Genomic DNA, 9,260 nt, shown 5'->3' on the forward strand with positions numbered 1-9,260 from the left:
CTTCCTGGTGCTATGGGTTGTGCTGAGGCTAGTGAGGGCTCAGGTGTCATTCTCAGACAGCACTGTATTTGCATTTTCACAGATGGACAACATGAGCCGTGGGACAATGTGGGAGGAGACTGATGCTTGGAGTGATGGCTGTGAGGACTGGTGTGGGGAGAGGGTACTATGGAGTCCAGAAGGCTCGGTAGGCAGCAAGGGACCTCAGCCTTCCATGGAGGTCTACTGGGCCAGCTGGGGGCTTCCCTGCAGGTAGCTATGGTGTCTGATGCACTTCACCCAGCTGCCCCTCAGTAGCTTCCTACCCAAACCTCTGCCTCCCAGCTCCTGGTGTACCTGTGGCTCAGCACTCAGAGACCCGGGCCTGCACAGATTACCACCAAGCTGACCTCCTTAGCTCTGGAGCCAGGCTACCATCTGGACCACAAAGCTGACCTGCAGCTTTGATGCCCAGAAGAGGTGCCTGGCAGTACCAAGTGGTCCACAAGGGTAGCCCAAACCTGGCTTCTTGGTGCCAAACCCTACTCGCAGCATAATGCAAGAGTGGCAATGTTCTGAAATGGGGGGAAAAAATGGATTTCCTTTTCTTTTGAGAAGGAATCCTTTGGGACAATCTAAGGGGAAGAAAATTAACAATTTTTACATACCTGCCATGCAATTCAAATATGAATTCACCAATGGTTTCCAGTTTTACAAAAGGGGAAACTGAGGCCTCAAATGTTAATTATGCAACTTGCCCAAAGTCACAGCATTGTTGAGGGGTGGGGCTGGAAATCAAACTCAGGTCTCTTTAATGGACAGAACATAAAGGCATGGAGGCCAAGGTGGTGATGTGGGAAAGAGAATGTGTGGAAAAGGCAGAGCTGGGTAGGAAAGCAAGGCACTAGGCACAAGGGTTTTTTGTTTTGTTTTAAGCCTAAACTTCTAAAAGAAAGGAATGTATGTACAGGATATGTGACATTTCTGGTAGGCTTTCAAAAAATAATAGATTGTTCCCCTCCCCCATGGGACCATCCCCAGTCTAAGTCTAAATACTGGAGCCTGTGATGGAACTGGCATGCAGCCTTGGACAAGCCACTTAATCCTTTGGAAAGAGGGAGACTGCAGATAGCCCAGAAGTGCACTGATAGAGGGAGGAAACTCGAGGCTGCTGGCGTGAATGACAGAGGCCCCTAACGTGGATGCGGGGATGCAGAAAGGCAGAGGGAAACAGAGGTCTGGAAAAGGGCAGTGGGGGCCAATGGCCACACCCATCCACCTGGGAGGCCTGGGATCAGGGGGAGCGTGCTCATTATAATCTCCATGTTGCTAAGACCTCATCAGATGCCACCACTGTCCCTGGCAGGGCCTGGGGCCTAGAAATTGTCCAGTGATGAGTTAAGAAAAGAGATGGAATTGTGCTCAACTGGGGAAGGTAGGCTTCTAAAAGGTTCCTAAAAGGCTGGTGTCTCTGGAACAGAGTACATGCTCAATATGTATTTACAGAATGGATTAATACATCAGGATATCTAGTTTCTGACCCAACTCTGCGTCTCCATGAATCTAAACAAATCAAATTAACCTCTCTGGGTCTCCACAACTGAAGAACTTGGACCAGACAACCTCTAGCTCTGGTGTTCTAGGGCCTCACTGGCCAGGGTGACCCTCTCATGAAGGAGAGTGGGGTTGACACAATAGGCCATGGAGTCTGGACACCAGCCCAGGGGCTAGGAACCCTCTCTGAAGGAGAACAGGAGACAATGCAGAAAATGTATCTCATCTTTCTCATTCTCTCTCTCTCTCTCTCTCTCACACACACACACAGACATACACATGCACCCCACTCCCTCTCATCTCCCCTCTCAACCTTACCAGCCTGGCAAAGGTTTCAGCATGGTATGTTTGCTTAGGAAGGTCTGACCCCAAGCCTCCAACAATCAACAATGCCTCAAAGACTCCCATGTAGGTGATCCTATGTTACAATTGAATATGAGATCCATTTCCCTGCTTCTCCTCCTGCATCTCATCCTTCATCTGTGCTACCACTCATCAAACCTCCCATAGCACCAGAGGAGCATGGGCACAGGCTCTAACCTCAAACTCCCTCCCCGACACTTAGAAGCTGCTTGACTTTGGGCAGCCATTTAGTCATTCTTACTCAGTTCCTCATCTGTGAAATTAGGTAATAATGCCTACCCGTGGGCTTTTTGCAAAAATTAACTGAGAGAGTGAACATTAGAAACCCTGCATGCTGCAATGGGGGTACTGCAATTGGGGAGGGAGACTGGGCTCAACTCCCAAAACAGCAAGGACAAGTAAGGATTTACAGCCAATGAGCAGAGTGAGGAGTCAGTGGATGGAAAAATACTAAGAGGAGACATCACAGGGAGGAGATTCTTGCTAAACTGACTTAACAGGATTCTTCCTGAAGACAGGTCAGGGTGATCAGATACCAAGGGTGTGGGGAATAAAGAATTTGATCATGTATCAAGGGTGATCACATATCACGGACGGGGGATTTCTTTAAACTGACTTGGCAAGATTCAGGATTCTAAAACTGGGTTTGGCAAGAACAAGACACAGAAACCCAAGGTCAAGGCCTAACCAAACAGAGGGCTCAGAGGAGCCTGACCACAATTAGGTCAATGAGCGTCTTGGTCACCTGCTGTGATGGTCCAGCTACCAGCTATCAAGCAAGACCTTGGGACTTAATGTTCTCGATCTTCAAAATAATCCTGGAAGGCAGGGATTGGAATCATCAGCCCTGTTTCTCTGGTCAGGAAATGAAGGCACTAACAGGTTAAGTATCTCGCCCAAAGTCAGACTGCTAGTCAATGAGAGAACTGGGACTGGAACCCGGAAAGTCTGGCTCCAAAGCCCAAAGCCAGCTGACATGGCTTCTCATTTCATTCATTCTCTGATGGATTTCATGCTTAGTTACTCCCTCTACCACCAGTTTGGGGCACAGAGACCCAAAAAGACAGAACTCTCATCCCATCCTGCTTTATGAAAGACCTCCCTTCACATCCTTAATATGTACTTTGGGGCTGAGAAAGATAAGCCATTGTGATGATTGTTCCATAATGTGATTTGACCAACAAAAACATTGGTACACAAAAGAAGAAACCAGAGCAGATTTCTGCATTAGTTTCTATTTTTGTTGTGTTCTGCTTTTGTTTGATAATAAGAGGGAAGAGACTGAGCCTGAGCACTCATCTGCAGCAAGAATTTTTTATTACCAGGGCCTGGAAAACAAAACGAGTTTTAATTTCTTCCAATTTTATTTCAACTTTGCCAGTGGACATCTGTGCTCATGGGCTTGGAAGCCATGTATTACACGGCTAACACTTTCCAATAATTTTCTTTTGATAATTTCCTCCGAGAGTGTTGAAAAAAAGGGGGGGCAAACATGGATTAAATATCACATGACAATACTTTCCCAATTCTATGTGGCAAATTGAAACTTTTCTTTTTCTATCAAGATAAGAGGGAGGAAAAAAATGATTCAATAGGAAAAGCAGTAGGCTAAGCATCAGGGAACTTGGGCTCTCATTCTGGCTACGTACTCTATAGCTGTGTGACCTGAGGTGGATGACTTTGCCTCTCTGGGTGTCTGTTTCCAAAATGGGGAAGGAGATGTTTAGAAGACCTGGCCCCAAACACTCTCCCAGCTCTGAAATTTCCTGAGTGATAAAAGTTAGTACCAAGAGACCTTTACTGTGTAAGCATCATTTTGGTTTGGGGTCAATCTTGAGTTAACCTGTGGCCACCACAGCAGGGGAGAACCACAATTAACTGTGCACACTTATGAGCATAAAAAAGGGGCAACATTTGGGATGCCTAAGTGGCTCAGTGGGTTAAGCATCTGCCTTCAGCTCAGGTCATGATCCCAGGGTCCTGAGATCGAGTCCCCCATTGAGCTACTTGAGCCTGCTTCTCCCTCTGCCTGCTTTCCTGTTCTGCCTGCAGTTCTCCATGCATCTGCGCTCTCTCTCTCTCTCTCTCTCTCTCTCTCTCTCTCTGACAAATAAATTTTTAAAAAATCTTTTTTTAAAAAGGGCAACATTTATTCCAGGGATCCCACATAACAGGCAACTTAAGTGAGGACACCTAGCTGAGCAAGGAGACAACAGGGTGTAGCAGGGACAGTGGTGAACAGTGTCTTTGAAGGTGGCAGCTGTGAAAATGCAGGCCCTGTATGACCAGAGTTTGATTTTTCAAGAGAAGAGGGAAGCCTAGATTTTTGTAGATTTCCCACATTTTAAAACAGTACTAGAACCCAGTTAGTAGACCCTATGTCACATGTGCTAGATTAGATCTCCATGCCTTCCTCTTGGCTCCCAGAGTGCTCTGCACTTCCTCTTTCAGGCAGACCACCAGCCTATTTATTCATCTGTCTCTTTGCTGGGCTCAGAACATTTGTGAAAGTCATAGGTTCTATGTCAGTCCTGATTAGCACACTGTCAATAGTAAATGGCATAAAATGTTCTTATTATTTACAACTAAAGCCTCACAAAATGCCACAGGCTGCATGGCTCAAACATTAGAATTTTCTTTATCTCAATTCTGGAGGCTGGAAGGTCGAAGGTCAAGGTTCCAGCAGGGCTTAGTTTTGGGGGAGGCCTCTCTTCAGGAGCTGCAGATAGCCACCTGCTTGCTACCTCCTCACCTGGCCTTTCCTCGGTGCATAAGCTAAGAGAGTAAGCAAGCCATCTCCTATTCCTTCTGAAATGGACACTAATCCTATTGGATCAGGGCCCTACCCTATAAGACCTTATTGAATTACCTCCTTAGAGGCCCCATCTCCAAGTACAACCTCACTGAGGGTTAGGGCTTCCACATATGAATTTGGAAGGGGTTTTGGGAGGGCACAAACATTTGGTCTGTAACACTCACCTAATTCTAATTCACAAGAATTGATGGAGGGGTTGGAAGAGGGAAAGAACAAGAAGCTGAGTCCAGGGGTTGAGGGGGATTGAAGATGCAGAGCCTCTCTGCCAAGCTTGCCTCTGCCTTTGCCCTTTCCCAGTGGCCCGCACTTCCTTGAGCTACAGAAGATAGCCCTTACTCCACCTTGCTGATGCTCCTCCCTCCTCTGCTCTCCCATTACCCACTGAGCTGAGTGAAGGGCTCTCACAGGACTATAACCTGAGCTCTTCCTACAAGCTAATACACATGCAAAACTGGCTGGGCCACCGCCAGCATCCGCATGCATCACCTCCCTTCTTTTTTTTTTTTTTTTTTTTAAAGATTTTATTTATTTATTTGATAGACAGAGATCACAAGTAGGCAGAGAGGCAGGCAGAGAGAGGAGGAAGCAGGCTCTCCGCGGAGCAGACAGCCCGATGCGGGGCTCGATTCCAGGACCCTGAGATCATGACCTGAGCCGAAGGCAGAGGCTTTAACCCACTGAGCCACCCAGGCGCCTCATCACCTCCCTTCTTTACCACAAGCCTGCGAGAAAGACAGCATTATCTTCACACTCCTAATGAGAAAACTTGGGTCCATGCACATGGAGTAACAGGTCCAAGGTCTCATGGCTTGTAACTGGCAGGGCCCAGACCCAAACTCCAGTCTGCTTGGCAACCATACCCCTGCTCCCCACCTTGAGCATCACTGCTTTTCTGCCACCCATCTATCCACCAGGTGTCCTGTCCTTGACCGAGAACTTTCAGGTGTTAAGAGCCTGCACCTGAACCCCAAACTGACACCTACCAGGAGTCAATCCCTCAATCCCTCACCTTCCCCAGACTCTTCCCTTTCCAAAGGAAGACACCTCACAGCCCAGCTGATCATTATTTCTCCTCAGAGTCAGCCTTAGCATGCTGTAGGTAGGAAATGATCCATGGGGAATAGTTTCTGGGGTCCCAGCAAGACCCCCTCCCACAGAAGTGGTTTCTTAATATGCTGCTTTCTGATGCTTGAAATTCCACTTTTTTAGCTTCCTAAGTCAATCCCTGATAATGAAGTGTGGCTAATTATCAGAATTATTCAGGAAACCCTTTTTTAAAATATGAAAATGTTCATTGGTTTCCCTCCTGTTAATAAAAGAAACAAATTTTTTTTTGGTAAAAATTTGAACAATATATAAAGATATAAGGAAGAGAATAAAACTCACCTGAAATTCCACCTTGCAATAATTACCACTGACACATCTGTGACCATAAATTCATACGTTTCTTTAGGAAGACATATTATACATGCATATAAGTTTTATGTGGTCATCCCACCCATGCTGTTTTTTATTGCTACCTCTTTAAATGTAGTATTGGGGAGGGTTACCTTCTTTCCACCTCTGTCCCCTTACTCAGCTAACATCTGTTCTCTGTATTCATCAATCACATGGTAAATATGCAGACAGGCACAGGTTGATGATGACAATAATAAGAAGTTTAAAAGGGAGACAGATTATCCTTTGATTTATCCTTTAAAAAAAAGAATCATATACATTTCTCTGACTTGATTTTCTCATTTAATAATATCTCATAGGCATATCTCTTAGTCATCTTTTCTAAAACTACAGAACATCCCATATTGTTGATAATTACAATCCATTAAATTATTCCCTTATTGGTGGGAACTTCATATCCTATTTTTGTCACTATGAATAACATTGCAGTAAACATCCTAGGACGTATCAATCCATACACCCTGCTTTTATTCTATGGAAGAGAGACTCTGGAATGGAACTGTTAGGTTGAAATAATGTGTTTTTTATTTTCATTGCTAATTCCAAAATGTTGCAGCAATCTACATCTCTCCCAACTGTGTGGAACCATATCCTCTATTGCTTCCCACAGGTAGTAAGTATTACCAGGCTTTAATGTCTCTTAATCCAATAGGTGGAAACTGATCACCCATTGTCACCGGTTTTTGCATTTCTCTCTCTACCAGCAGCTTTACTGTTCATGAGTCATTTGGGTTTGCACTTCTAGAAACATTCTGTCCTTATTCTCTGCCCATTTTTGGTTAGGTTGTTTGCCTTATTATTATCAATTAGAAATTAATCCACTGGGATGGAGACAGGCTACCAGTTCACCTAACCCCTTTCTTCATCCTCCCCAGAGCAGGCAGACAACATGTGCCACCCTCTCTGGTACTCAGACATCACCAAAGGCTGAGTTCCAGCTGGTGAAGTATAGGGAAAGCACTGTGCTCTACTCCCAGGCCCAGCCCACAAAACTGCCCCCTTGCGAGCCTCCCTAACCGCCTTTCCCCAACAGCTTTGAAGAAATGTATTAAAGTCAGAGGCTCACAGAATGGAAGGAGCCCGGATTCCTGGAAAAGAGCTACAAGTCAAACAGGACTACCCACCATGGACCACTTATGAGCGAGAAATTCATTTCTATTGTGTTAAGCCATAGAGGATGATGGGCTGCTATGTACAACAGTCAGTGGCGCCCTAACTAATTCACCCACCACCTGTCATGTGTTGTACAACTTTCCTCCCCAAATTATCATTTGAGTATCCACTTTGCTGGTAGTAAAATGTAAATTTTAAAACGTCTATATTTTGTTGTACTCCTGGATTTGATAGTATCTGTATTTTCTTTCTAAAATGGTCTCTTGGAAGCTTTTCAGAGATACTAAGATCCATCCTAGAAAATTCTGCTATAAGCAAACTGGAGTGGAGCCAGAAAATCTAGATATTTTTAAAGCTCCCTGGAGGATTCCGCTATTTTCCCAGGATTGAGAGTGATGCTTAGGCCATTAACGTTGGCAGCTCTTGCCACAGTAGGAGTAACTCTGTGGTCATGACCAGCCTTATCACCCACTGATGTCTCTGAGAAGCAGTTTACCTGTCTTCTAAAAGCAGATTCCTACAAGCATCTGGAGAGAGCCTAACCTGAAGCTATTTGTTACCCATCATTACGGGGAGGTCCTGGGTTCAAATCCTGACTCCATTTGCTATTACATGTTCTTGGGCAAGAAACTCAACTTCACAGGACCTCCCTTCTCCTTCCCCACAAATTGGGAGGTGATTATAATTCCTATTTTGTGATATGAAAGTGACTTTAACTTTCAGGGTTAAGGGAAAAATAAAGAAACATGTAAGAATACTTAAATCGTAGACTTGGTACATGGGAATAGCCCAAGAAACTGTTATTATTAACTCAAGATTATAAAGACAGTAAATACTTTATCTATATACCTTACCTATATATATATATATATATATATATTCACTATATATACATATGTATACACAGATATATATAGTGAGAGAGAGAAAAAATACACATACACAATTAAGAACACTTTAGCTTTATAAGCATAGAAATATTCCAGAAATGCTCTGAATCTCTCAAAGCTTGCTTAGTTCTATGTGCATTGTATTAGCATATTTGTGTATGTGTGTGTGTGTGTGTGCATTTATGAGGTGTGGTGTGTTTATGTATTTGTGTGTGTATGTATTTGTGTGTGTGTGTGTGTGCGCACACGCACATGTACAAAAAACATTAGGTTAAGCATAAGGACTGCAAGCTTGTCAAAAAAAATTGTGGATGCTGCGACAACGATTCATGAATAATTAATTATTCAGAGTGGTTTCTGACTAAATTGACAGAGAAATAGCTGGTGAAATTAAGTTGAGAGAACTGAAATCTATTGGGGGCCAGGGCCAAAACTGTGCCAGGCCATGCGCTAAGGGTGTTATTTGCTCTCTCATTCACCCCTTAAATAAGCCTATGAAATTGTGTGTTATTATTCTCACTTATAAGATGAGAAAACCAGGGCTCAGAGAGGCTAAGTAAGTTGCCCACAGTCACAGAGCTAGGTAAGGACGGAGTTAGGATGTGCTCACAAATGCAAGTTTCTTTAGGGGATAATGAAATTTTTCTAAAATGAGATCATGGTGATGCTTGCACAACTTTCTGACTACATAAAAAAAACTGTCATTATACATTTCAAAATGGTGAATTTTCTGGTATATAAATTATATCTCAATAGAGCTATTAAAAAAAAAAAAAGTGCACCCAGGTCTACCTGACTCCAAAACCAGAGTTGTGTAAATGTTTTCTGGTCTAAAAACTTGCCTTTCGTGGGCATTGCTTTGTTGATGTCCAGACAGCCCCCTTCTCCCAACACCACAAAGTAGCTGTCACAACCCCACAGGCCTACAGGAGGGGCAAGATGGATAAATAAAACTAAAACTGGCCTATGGCCTCTCAGGCCAGATGGTCAGCAAAACCACATGAAGGCCAGGGATGAGAGTCAAAGTCAAGAATCAGAGTGGGGTGTGTGGGAGAGTGGTGGCCAGGGCAGATGGTTGCACACTCACC

The sequence above is a fragment of the Mustela nivalis genome, assembly GCF_964662115.1.
Source record: "Mustela nivalis genome assembly, chromosome: 6".
Classification (NCBI taxonomy): Eukaryota; Metazoa; Chordata; class Mammalia; order Carnivora; family Mustelidae; genus Mustela; species Mustela nivalis.